General features: G+C 42.0%; 1 protein-coding gene across 1 annotated transcript in view; it reads left to right on the top strand.

The window, feature by feature from the left end:
- The window catches only part of MTMR7 (myotubularin related protein 7), a gene marked incomplete at both ends in the record, with an annotated part of 78,124 nt that overhangs the window by 13,597 nt on the left and 51,428 nt on the right, over positions 1-13,099 (top strand). The window lies entirely within an intron of this gene.

A 13,099-nucleotide genomic window follows, 5' to 3' on the forward strand; every position in this document is an offset into this window, starting at 1 on the left:
CCACCACACATGGTTTACCTCATTCCAGTGCTCAAACCTTCATCCAGAGCTCTGTCTCCTAGCTATTGCTGGTTAATAGTCTATTGTGGATATATTCAAGGTGGTTTACCCATTTACTAGTTGATGGGATTTTGGGTTATCTCTAAATATTTATGAGTAGTGCTTCTACAAATATTCATGTACAGTGTTTTGGGGAACCTATATTTTCCAGTTCTCTTGGGTGTATAATCAGGAGTCTCTTATTTCTTACATTTTGCAGGGACATTGCACCATTTTATATTTTCAGCAAAGATGAATGATGGTCATTCCAACTCATCCTCACCAGCACTGTCTACCTCCAGGATAAAACGTATTTTGTGAAGGGCGGGGAGTCGTAACTACAGGGAGCGGTTTCTCCCACCGAGAGATAAACTATACTGACTACTTGTCTTGTGCGTGTTGATTATGTCTTATTTAGATAGCATTTGTTTTTTGCTGGGTTTACTTGAACACATACATGACTTGTGATCATTCCATGGGATGTCTTATCTCTTTCTTAGTCAAGTTTTAGTTGGTGGGAGTCCAGGTTAATCTTGGTGCCTTTCTTGGTGCCTCGTTCTTTACAAACCATCACCTACCCTAAGCTCAGAGAAACTGAACATGTTTAGGTTTTATATGTGGAATGAGGTAGAGGACTATAGCCTTTCAGCTAGGGGAATACCAGTTGCTCCAGAGACGTTTCTTGAGAAGGTCCAGTCTACTCTTCTTGGCACATGTTCTGAGAATCAACTCAGCACCGATTTTAGGGCTGGCCTAATTCTGTTCCCTATCTCTGTGTCCAAACAAGGTCAGTCCACAGTCTGGACCACAGTTAAGTATATAATCTCCAAGAGTTCCTGAGAACCCCTGCAACCTTGGCTTCCTGGCCTTCGACTTTTGCAGGCCAGGCAGAGAATATATTTACAATACTTATAATGAGGCTCATGGTATTTCTTGGCACTTTTTTTAAAAAAAAAATATTTTTTACTGCTCTCATTTTAAAAGGAGGTGGCACCAGGTTTGTAAGCTGAGAAAACTTCCTTGCAGTGAGAGGAGAAAAAGGATTTTTCCCAGTCCAAACATTTCATTTGACCTACTTACTCACTTCCACACCTCACAATGGGTTTAAATATTTTTCTCCCCTGGAGGCAATCTCCAAAGAGTGACGTTGTGTAGCCCAACTCTAGTTCACAGCCAGGCTTTCCCAGTCTAGTTCTCTTTAATAAAAACACGAATCTCTGCAAGCTCATCAATTTTAGGAAAGTATCCGGTTTTGCTCAGGGAGCCACTGTGGACAGCCCTGGGAGGCAAAGCCCAGGTTCGTGAGGGGGAGGGTCTTTTGTAGTGGATGGGGGAGGAGAGAAGGGAGAATGTGACTGTGTTCTGAGAAAAACAACCATTTGTACCGAACAGGCACTTGTTACACACCTGGAAACATTTGCAGGGTTGGGTGATGAAGACCCAGAACTCCTAGGCGTGGCCACTTTTGCCACTAGTTACTTCTTGGTAAAGTGTGTGTTCTTTCCTGGTGGATTCACATGAGGTGAAAGTTTCATCAGATCCGCCCATCCCAGGTACATCTGGGTCTGCAATGCTGTATTTTACAGGTCAGATTTAGGTGGGTTTTTCTGTCCTAGAAACGTATTTTTATTGTTACTTTTCCCATTTTGAACAGGATAAGATGTGAAAGTATGTGTGAAACTGAAAGGCTCGACCAGATACCCCAAATTTCCTGACTGTGTGTGATGACTCAGCTTTGTATTCTTGGTCTGCCCTCAGGGCCCTGTAAACAGCTCATTTTGTACCATATTTCTTAGGCCAGGAACAGTCAAAACTATTTTTTTCTAGTGCCCTTTCCCCTGGTGGACAGCTAGTTGAAGCCTTTGGGAGTAAGAGCACTTCCCAAGACATGGACCCAACCCTTCCTCCCACAGTCCCATTTAAAATAGTTTAAAAATAGCTCCCACTTAAGGCTTTGTGGCAGGCCATGACAACTTTATAAAAATTGTATATTTACTTTTCCCCTCCTTTTTGCTTATTAAAACACTGCTTATCACTGATTCCCGGAGAAATAAATTTATTGCCAAGCTGTGAAAGAAAGTTACATTCCTCTGGGCATGTGGCTAAGCAGGAGTCACTTAGAACGTTCAGGGTGCAATTTAGCCGGTTTGGTTGTGATGGTTTGTGAAGGGGGAATCCTGCCTTTTGAGCTAAGTAGATGCTTTGCAAAGCCTTCTATTCATTCGTTAACCTGCATGCTTCCTGTGTGGTAGACCCTGTGTGAAGGCCCAGATCCTTGATGGTTAGCAAGGCTGACAGGCCTGGTTTCATGGAATTTACATTGTCATTTGGAATTAAGCATATAGTAATTATTTTATACACTATACTGGAAATCTCTGTGTGGAAAACCGTTTTATTTCCAGAATGTTTCTTTCTGTAACCCCGCTGCCTTTCCCCTGTAAGCTTCTTGTTCCTGTTGCCTTCCCACCACACTCAGTGTCAAAGTTGAATCTGCATCATGGTCTAGAAGATTCTTCAAAGTTCGTCTCTGTAGCCTGTACCACCTCCTCTATTCTCCTGCACCTGACCTGCTTAGCTACTCCTACAACATGAGCATGTATAGCTGTTCATGCCTTTGTATTTTTTCCCCTCTTCTTGAAGTGTTCTTTCTCCACATTTCTACATGCCTGGCTCACTTAGCTGGGTCTCTTTTGAAATAGCTCGTCATTTGATTAGAGAAGCCTATCCTGAGCAGACCACTGTAAAAAAAAAAAAAATCCATTTATTTTTCTTTTCAGCCCCTGTTCCCAAAAAGACAAGATGACTCTGAGACTAATTATTTATTATGAAATGCTTTGACCACAAGCTTTGGCTCATTCCCTAACTACCTTGTAACTTATTTAACCCATTCAAACTATTGTATATCTTACACATGGCTGGTTACCTCTTTCAGTCTGAACCTGCTTCTTCTTTCATGTCTCCTCAGCATCTCTTTCAAATCTCACCTCATCACATCTCTCCTGAATTTCTCCCTTATTCTCTCACTATTTCCCAGAATTCTCTCTCTTCCTGCCAAAGTCCTGCCTCAGCTTATTGGCTCTAGGCTTTTTATTGACAGGTGATGCTTGTAGGAGACTCTGTCTACCCAACACCATCCCTACCGGTGTGCCTATCTTCCTTAATTTCCTCCCTCAGATCTTGGGTCTAATAGCATAAACATCTGCACGATCAGATCGCACATTTTGTTTTGTTTGTCCAGCTGAAGTGTTGTCTGCGTCTCACACATACATCCCCATGAGGAATATAGACAGTGACTTATCACAACTATTAATATATCCCCCATATCTAAGACACTGGTTCAAGGGAGAGGAACCGGCAGATTGTTGAATAAGTAAATGGAGACTATGGTTTAATGTGACTATGTGTCTAAGCTTCAGGACATCAATTCTCTCTTCATTCATTATTCCTGTTCTTTGTTTCCTCACATGTAATGTTTTCATAATATAATATTCCTCCTTATCTTGTTGAAAACTTGAATTTAGTAAGTGTACCTTCCTGCCTAATCATTTCCACAAACTCTCGTGTTCTTTGTTTTTAACCAAAGCATTATCAATTTTCATTCACCAGGCAAGTATTTTAGCATACATGCATTTAATAAATGCATTGGCCTTGCTAAGATGAAAAAGTTGTGATGCCCATCCTTAGGAAGTCTACAATTCAGGGTAGTTTCGGTTTTTGGCTTCTGGAAGTCAGTGAGCCATGGAATATCGATAGAAAGTGTGTGCCTAGCATAGTTCCTGGTTCTGTAGGATCAAACGCAAGATAACTAGTACTTCCCTTGATTAGATTCTAAGTAGTACTGTAAGAATAGCCTGCATCAAGGCAGCAAGTGGTAAGTATAAAATAACTGTTGATTATCAGAGGTGTCATAGCAACTTTTGGAGAGTGGCCGCTGCCCTGGGTGGCTGAGTAAGGAGCTGTTAACAGGTGGACCTGGCTATTAGGATGTGACGAACTTGCCACCACACCATGGAGGGCAGGGGTGCAGCATCTCCTGTCAGAATTCCGAAGAGGCCTCTTTACACTCATTCCATAGAAGGGGGACAGTGGGTCTCTTTGGGCTCTACTGTATGAGGAAGAGAATGTGGTAGACTGTGCAGTCTGCCTTTTAGGGCTTCGGCACATAGGAGTAAGCATGAGGATGTGTAGACCGAAGCTATGAACCTGGCTATTCCCTGAATGGATCCTCTACTCCTCCCTCCCCAGGCCCTGGACTTGACAGGAATTGGTGGGAGGGGCTAAGGCTTGCCTCTCTCTGTGCCCAGGCTGCTGCTTCTCCTGGACCACAAGTTCCATTTGGCACAACTTGGCCTTAGAAAAATATTTTCCATAGTTTCCAAAGAGTTATGTAATTAAAGGGTTTATTTAGTCTTTTATTAGCTAATTAAAACTTTAGTCAGAAATACATCAAATTTAGAAAGGTTTTAGAAATTTGGAAGTTTTTTTTTTTTTTTTGTTTTTTTTGTTTTTTATAAAAATGCATCATTATCACAAAATAGCTTTCTGTATTGATTCACTGCAAGGTCTTTTTCTTCCAAAACTACTTAATTTTTTAAAATCACTTTGTGCCTTTTAATTCATTGTTGTTAATAGATTGCTCCAAATGCTGACTATTTGAATTTTATCACACCCAGCATCTGGTTTTAGTTTAATTTCTTTTTAACATTTTAGATATCTTTCTCTTATTCATGCTTGCAGAAAATAGTATTTTTGGCTGAGGATATTCCAAGGTGGCCTTGAAATAAATCCTAGGACTGTTCTTTTGTTTGGTGGCACATGCTCCTTTGAGCTTACACATCCAGGGTCATCTTACCAAAATAGATCTTACGGCCCGATGTAAAACTCACAAGTGCCCGACTGTCATGGCTTCTGGCTTAATGTTTGTGTTGCCTGGGTGCCACAGGGCTCCCTCCCTCTGCCTTCCTAGGAGCTCCCAACACCCTTGTCTCTTCTGAAGCTATTGCTCTGTGTCACCATTTTGGTTCATTGTCTGCCTCAGTGGAATTTAAAGATGTAGTTAAATGTCAGTCACATCTCTCTTAGCAAGCAGGGAGTGGGTGGGACAGCTCGTGTGTAAACGGTTAGTCTCCTTGTCTCCACCTGAGTCAGGAACAGTTTTAGACAGAGAACGGGGCTGGCGTTTGTTTGGTTGGTTCTGTTGTTGTTTTGTTTTTTTTTTGTTTTTTTTTTTTTCTCATTTTAAATGAAAAGTTTTCAAATCCGTCGTTTTTGCAGATGGAATATAACTATACAGGAATTATTTGAGAACGCGTATACAGCTAACACATCTTTAGAAACACGTACATAACAATTCCCCTACTTTCCACGTGGAAGAAGGACTTAAAATTCTCTAATAAACCGAGAAATATGTTGCTTGTTTGCTTTGAAGTCTGGCACACTGAAACACATCCTCCCAACAAGCACGGAATTCCAAGACCTTTTTGTGAATGTCGCAGGTGTAAGCTTCTGTCCTCCTGGGAGTTCTGAACCCATATCAAGATACAGGGATGAATTTTTCTTGTCCAGTGTGAGTCTGTCTAAGCCTGTCGGATTATGAGTCTACGTCCAACCAGGCTCTGGATCTTCCCAATCTGAACTCTTCTATTTCACTTAATTTGGATGAATCCAGCCCTGTCCAGGGAAAGGGCTGTGTTTAAGGAGACAACGTTGCGAATGTGGGCCGAATGTTGCTAGAGAAGGAAAGAGGGCGAAGGTTTGGCTTTGACTGTAAATTTCCGCCTTTCACTATGTCTCTAAAGGGCAGTCCAACATGTCTGTCCTTGGAATGGAAGGAAGACTCTGTTGAGCAGCTCAGGTTGGGCTGTGCTGTGGAGGGCCACAGCAGTGGCAGAGGGAAGCTGTTCCGGCTGTGAATGGAGTGTGTAGAACGAGGACTTTCAGTAGAACTCAGGGAAGATTTTCTGTTAGACATGATTCACTGTCATTCTCCTTGGCTCTGAAGATGTTTGCTCAGTCTGCATGCAGGATGTGAGGCCTGGGCCACCAGTCCTTGCTCTCAGATTGCTTTGGTATGTGACTTTCTGGATACGCCTATGACCCAGGGAACTAGTCAGCTGTCTAGTCTTCAGTAGTTAGTCGTCAGGTGCTATGCCGGTTAACTGCACGTTTGAAATAATTAGTTGCATTGTAGTGCATAGTCTCAGGAGTTCATCCAAAGGCTCCTTTCATGCATTGTGCTGACGGCCTTTAAGGGTTCCTGACAGGCAGACTGTTTCTCTTTTGGTTCCAAGTCGTATACTTCCTTGGACTGTGCGCTATGATTTTTTGCCCTTCCCTTAGTTCTTCTGTCTCTGACCTTTGAATAGAATGGCCCTGGGAAAAAGACTTTCGTTGGTTTTATAGTTTTGAACAGTTTAAATCTGCCTTTTGGGGAAAGGAGTGATGTTTGTGATTTTTCTACCAAAAGGCTGGACTGGAAAGCCCTTCAGCCTTCGTGACAACTGCTCTTTATTTGGTTAGGCAGGCTGATACAAGGAGGAAAAAAGTGCTTCCTGTTTAAATTAGAGAAGTTTACCCCTCCCCCATAATTATGAGATTATAGTGATCCTAAATGGTCAGAAGAAGTTGATTTTGCTTCAGTTTTTCTTCTTGTGTGTCAAGGCGCTTTGCCAACTATACTTGAGTGCATCTCTGGTTACCACTACTTTAACAAGGGAAACTGTATTATAGATGTGAGTATTCAGTGGGAAGAAGAAGTAATATTTTAGTCTCTGTTATACATTAAATTAGTAATAATTGCTTTTGTTGAGAACAACTAAAATGTATACCATACACACATGCATGCACAGACTCCCTCTCCTCTCCTTTCTTCTGTTCTCTGTTCCTCTCTCTTCCTCTCTCTCTTTCTCCTCTAAGTGGAACTATAGTTCAGGAGCTTTGGAACATCTGGATCGTCTTAGCAACTATAACACAGATAATGACACCTTCCATAATCAAAACTACTTCAGAATTTCCATTTATATATGTGCAATTAACACATGACTAGTGGATAGTTATTGCTAATTGCCAACCTGACAGAGTCTAGGATCTCCTGGAGATAAGAGTCTGAGCATTCCTGTGAGGGGCTTTCTTAGCCGGTTAATTGATATGAGACCCATCTTCTTAGTTACAAAAATGTTTGTATGCATGTGGGTGTGATGCGTGATCTTTGAACTGTATATGCTTGGCGTTCATGGAAGCCCAGAGATGGTGTTGGATCCCTCTACAGAGATACTGGTGGTTGTGACCTGCCATGTGAATGCTGGGAGCAAGACCATCTAGTTCCTTTGTAAATCCTGAGCCATTTCTTCATTCCCAGAAAGACCCATCTTAATTGTGAGCAGAACCATTTCCTGGATGGGGAGTTCTGGATTGTGTACAGTGGACACAGTGAGCTGAGTGTCCTCTCCATTTATTAAGATGTGACTAGGTTGTGAATCTCCTGCTGTGTTAACTATAACCTGGGACTCTAAGCCAGATGAAACTCTTCTTTAAGTTGCATTTGTCAGAGTATTTTCTACTATAGCAACAAGAAAAAAATAAACTAAGACAAAAATATTACAAATACTTGACTCATAAAACATCTCTCCCAAGTTGCAGAAGGTCCTCACAGCTCATGACGGGATACACACTTTTGCATACCTCAAGACATTGCCATGAGTCATGGAAGAATCAGGAAACTAGGCTGTTCAGATTGGCCACTGGGGCTTTTCCCATCAAACAAGGAGAGCAGATATGGCTCAGGTCGCCCCCCAGTCTGCTTGTCACTTTTCCAGCTTCTTCAGGCCTTTCCACTGCTACGTCAGAGTCTGATTGGAGCTTTCAGGAAATTGGAGGTTGGAGTTTTGATCCGTGGTTTTACAAGATCTGGGATTGAACCCAGATCCTCTCCGCTGACTGAGCTATCTCAATAGCCTAGAAAAGCTTTTTTTTTTTTTTTTTTTTAATTCAATCTTAAAAATGGCATCATGTATGTAACGCCAAAGTAGACATTATGTTCATTTCATCAGGTCAACCAGAGGCTTTATCTTTAATGCTGTAATAAGACCGCCAATTCAGACTTAAACCCAAATCATAATTATGGCAGGTAGAAGCAACACAGGAAATCTTTCAAACACTCTCGCATGTAGCCAGTCATTTCCTAACTTACCGGAAGAGGAAAACAAGTGAGGGTTGTGAGACAGGAGAGCTCAGCCTGAAGACCCGCCAGCAACTACGAAGGTGTGTGTACATGTGGGGTGTTCATGGCTTCACTGTGCAGCCCCTGGGCCAGTTCAGGTACTGTTGTAGCAAAGGCTATACCTTCCTTTCCTTAGAAAGCTGGAAGAGCCCTTTTGTTGGTCAGCCACCTTCCCATGCGGCCGAGTCACCGTCATGCACATTTCCATGGTGGCTGTGTTGTGTTCTGGGTGTTCTCTCTAAAGTAGTGTTGATACAGAGCTATGGCACCCTAGGGTGGAGGAGACATTAAAGACATTTAGAGTCTTCCTGCAGGTCAGAAGCTGAGAGTTCAGCTACTTCTGCCTAGCGGTCCCCTTTCAGAACCAGATCCAGAACCCGGGCCTCTTGACTTGTGAATACTTTTCTTTTCATATTGGTAGAGTCAGGAAATGTCACGATACCAAATTTAGCATGGCAAACTATTTATCTAGCTGCTTTTCTTAGATTAGAACATAAACTTGTCTTAGGCTTTGGCTGCTGCAGACATTTTGGTTTCTTTCTGTTCAACAGTTGCTGGATCTCTTCCCCTAAGTGATTGACAATGACCTTCAGCCTAATTTATATAGCAGTGGAGACTTGGTATTTGGCCCAGAGCACTTTGTGGCCACTGCCATTGGCCTTTCCCCGATCCTTTTCACTGAACGGTAACTCTACCTGTGAGTTTCCTTGTCCAGCATGGCAGCTGCACTTAACCCAGGTAGTCTCAGATGATTCCGGAACCCAGAATGTTCACCAGTCCTGTATTTGACCTACAGGGTGGAAAGCAATATCCTCTTGTGGTGAGATTAGCAGAAGGCATGGTGAGAATTGCTGGAGAGAGGTCCTATTTCTTGGTGATTTATAAGATCCACCTCATGACTCCCAGGCAGAAATGGAAAGAGGAAGGATACAGTTCTGCAGCCAGGGTGTCTGCTTTCAGACCTGGCAGTGGACGATGGAGCCCAGTGTTTTGATTGAAGCTTTTCAGCCTTGTCCTAGAAAAGTTCAAAAAGCTCTTTATTCCTCTCTGCCTAGACCCAGCTGATGAAATGGCAGTAGAAAAGGATGTTAAACCAGTCCTTTGCATTGACTCTGTAAGGTCCCTGCAGCCATACAATGGCTGTCCTGCCCGGTTTGTTTTGCCTCGGCACCTAGCACAGTGCTGGGTTTCTTGTTGACTGCAATCACATGTTTACTCATTGCTCTTTTATTAGTTCTGAGAATCCCGAAAGTCACTCTGTACCAGTGTTTGGGCTCTTGTTTCCCATTTCCACACTTCTGCCTTTGGATTTGTCTCAAAGAATAATGTCTTGGTGGTATTTGTAAATAGAATTTTTGCACTGCAATTTTATCTAAGTAAATTTGTTTTCAAAACTCAATTTTCATGTGTTAGATTGCTTGAAGTAATTGTGAATTCATTATCTGAAACATGGGATTTCTTTAAAAACAGCTCTAGAACAACCCTAGAAGCTTTGGCAGGTGCCCACAGTCGTGATGAATAAAGCTTAGGTTTTAGAGTTAGCCACCTTAACCTGAGGGTGTTGATCAAGTATCTGAAGATTATTTAGAAATCGCACTGTGAAGAACCTAATGCGTGGGTGTTCTGTGGAGAGTAAGGTCAGATGGGCAGAGTGATGGTGTAATACACGGCACAATGTAGGACACACCTAAAAAGCTTCTTTTTTCTTATTACTGGTGGTTTTGGGGGATTTCTTTATATGGGCCATAGCAGCTTGGATTAGAGGTGACATGTGTGATGCTTCTGGGGTATTTAATACCTTTGTTCTCTTTGCTTTGGAAGTCCAAAGCAGTCCCCAGAATGCCTTCCAGTTTCCATGGGGGCTTCTGTTTTCTTTCTTCCCTTGGCACATCTTGTTTCTGGTTGTTTTAGCATCTATTGTTCATCTTTACTATTTGAAGCAGCTATGCTTGGGGCCTGCCTCTTCCTTAATTGCACTCCAAGTCTCCAAAATCCCAAGGTCTGTGTGTCTGGACAGTTTTAGCTAAGGCTGGGTTGATGCTGCAGTAAAGCATCTGGATTCCTACCTGCTTTACTGGGAATTTTCCCTCTCACACCCCTGTACCTAATAAGACCCACTTAAAATGGGGCAAGGATGTTTGCCACAGTGAACTAAAAGGTGAATGCCGCTTGTGCTTGGGTTACACTTCTAGTCACGATTTCTTCCTTCTACATCACTGGATGCTTAACTATTAAGTAAATTAGTACCTGTCCCACAGCTGGAAAACAAACAAGCCAGTTTTAAAAGCTAAGAAAATGGTAGGACATCGTGGTGTATGCCTTAAATCTCAGCACTCAGGAGGCAGAGGCAAGCAGATCCTTGTAAGTTTGAGGCCACCCTGGTTTACAAAGAGAGTTCTAGGACAGCCAGGTCTGTACAGAAACACTATGTCAATAAAACAAAGAAAAAACAAAAACCAAAACAGAAAAATCAACCAAACCAAACCAAAAAAAAAAAAAAAAAAGTAAGACACTTTATAGAGTTGGAGAAGAGTTTTTCATGAGTTGCATAAATAAGCTCTTGTTCAGTGATCCCTGTGATCCTTAAAAGAAAAATAGAAGGATCTTTTCTAGTCCTTTAAAGTATAAGACCCTAACAGCCTCAATAACATCTGGAATCATTTAACATCTGTATCACAAGCATGGGTGCTCTAGGGGGAAATAGTAATGTCCGGTTTACTGCTCTAGTTGGCCATGAACTTGGGAGATTGGGACCTAAAAATGAGGTGGGCTAAAGTCTCATGCAATAGCCAGCTTTATTCAGAGCATCAGACTATTTAGATTCTGAGGGTTAAGGAGAGTCACCAGCGTTCAGTCACCAGGACAGGCCACACGTAGCTAAAGCATGTTTCTCCATAGCGGCATGTGAATCACAACGCCTGAAGTAAACACACTCCTATCCGAAACATCTGGTAGGAGCACAGAAACACACTATAAGAGCAAGTCTGTGATTTTGAAGAAACTGAAAAGACTCTTCTTTTCCTGGCACGTTTTCATAAGCACTCATGATTCCCTTCCCACGACTATGTTCTTGGACTGTGGTCCAACAGTAGGACTTTCTTTAAATTGTCTTTGGCTGTATGTCTCTTGGGTGGAGTCTGAGTGATCAGAATGGCCTCCCATTCTATTCCATCTTGCCCCCACTTCCACATGGACAGAATTTTTGCTTTTGTTGGCTTTGTATAGCTTCTAGTCCTGGTGTTCCCAGGCCCCTTCTTGGTAAAGGACTAGTGTCTACCATGTTACTGGCTCCAGTTCTGCCTTACTCCAGCAGCAGCTGACCTCAGTTTCCTCTGCTCCCTGAGAGTAAAATGCTGCTTACAGCATCCTACCTGACCGTCCCGTATGTGCTTTTCCTGCCCCTCTCTCTGAGAACGTTAAAAACACTGGAGTTCCTCAGATGCCTTCTTTCCCCAGTTGACATAACTCTTCAAGGTTACCTCTTTGGTTCCATGACTTCAACACTTCATAGAATGCCAGGGTCTATAGTTTTACTGCAGTTGAGCAGATCTCAGACAACACTAATAAGAAGCATCAGTGTTTTATGTCCCACAAAGGAAGAATAGAGCAACAGCAACTAAATAATAACTGTATTATTAGTGGGTGTGCTGTCCCTAATAATATAGATGGATCTCATTTAAAAAATACCACGCACAATCTAAAATTAGCATGTATAACTTATTTAGCGTACATTAAATGACATTTCTAGAGTATGTGCCCCTGTGTGTCATGTAAGCTGTAAGCCGTCTTGTCAGGAACAGGTAAATGAGGTGTGATAACTTTGTCCGATAAATGGATAGGTTCTCAAGTCTCACCTTCAGATATGAGAAGTCTTATCGCTGTGTAGATTAAATAGACTTCGGTTAGCTGACAGTGAGGCATAGCTTTTAAACAAGTCGGTCTCCAGGATGGTGCCAGGATTTGGGGGAATTTATTTCATTTAAGGTTGTTCCAGCTACCAAAGCACACACGAGAAGTGGCCCCTGAGCATTGCTGTCTTCACGCACCTTGACCAGTGATGAAATTGTTGTGTTGATCACCCATTTCTGGTATTGTTGTTTAACGTACCCAGTAGATCATTTTGATGTTTTTTCCCCCCTCTTATTTATTTATCCTCCATTTCTTTTTGTCTTCTATGGCTTCAAAATTGCTTCTGACAGCTCTGGGACCTGAAAGAGTGATTGCTAAACTTTGAAATGTAATTTTCCTGCTGCAGCATCCAAAGTTAACAAAAGGACATGGGAATCACTCCATTAAGTCTTCCCATCTGCCAGCTTATTCGTCCCTTCTCACTCTGTTCTACTGGGCCGTCTAAAAATACTCTTGAGTGCTATAGCCTCTTCCATTCTGTGGGGAGAATATTCTGCACTGAGCATTTTTACCTAAAAATATTACTTCAGTTCAGTGTGTTAGAATGTAGTTCAGTTTTACTAGCCCCAAGGACATAAAAATGACGTATAGATCACTTTTATATATTGTTAATTAGTATGCTGGCTCTAGGAAATTTAGCTACATAACTTTAAACAGCTAAATAATTTCCCCCTCAAAGAAATGTTGTGAAGATAACATATCTTCATTTGTTTCCTTCCATAGCTGTTTCATGACAGCGTCCTTAAAGTTGGTTCAAAATAGAATGCATAGTAAATTAAATAAAATAACACAACCATAAGTGCTCATTAAATAGTCGTGGGTCAAAGAGGTAAAACCAGCAATATTAGACTAATTTCAGTGGATAAAGGGAGCTGTTTCATGAAGCTAAAAAGATGGCTCAGCACTTCAGTGCACTGCCCTTCCCAAGGTCTC

The sequence above is a fragment of the Micromys minutus genome, assembly GCF_963924665.1.
Source record: "Micromys minutus genome assembly, chromosome: 14".
Taxonomy (NCBI): domain Eukaryota; kingdom Metazoa; phylum Chordata; class Mammalia; order Rodentia; family Muridae; genus Micromys; species Micromys minutus.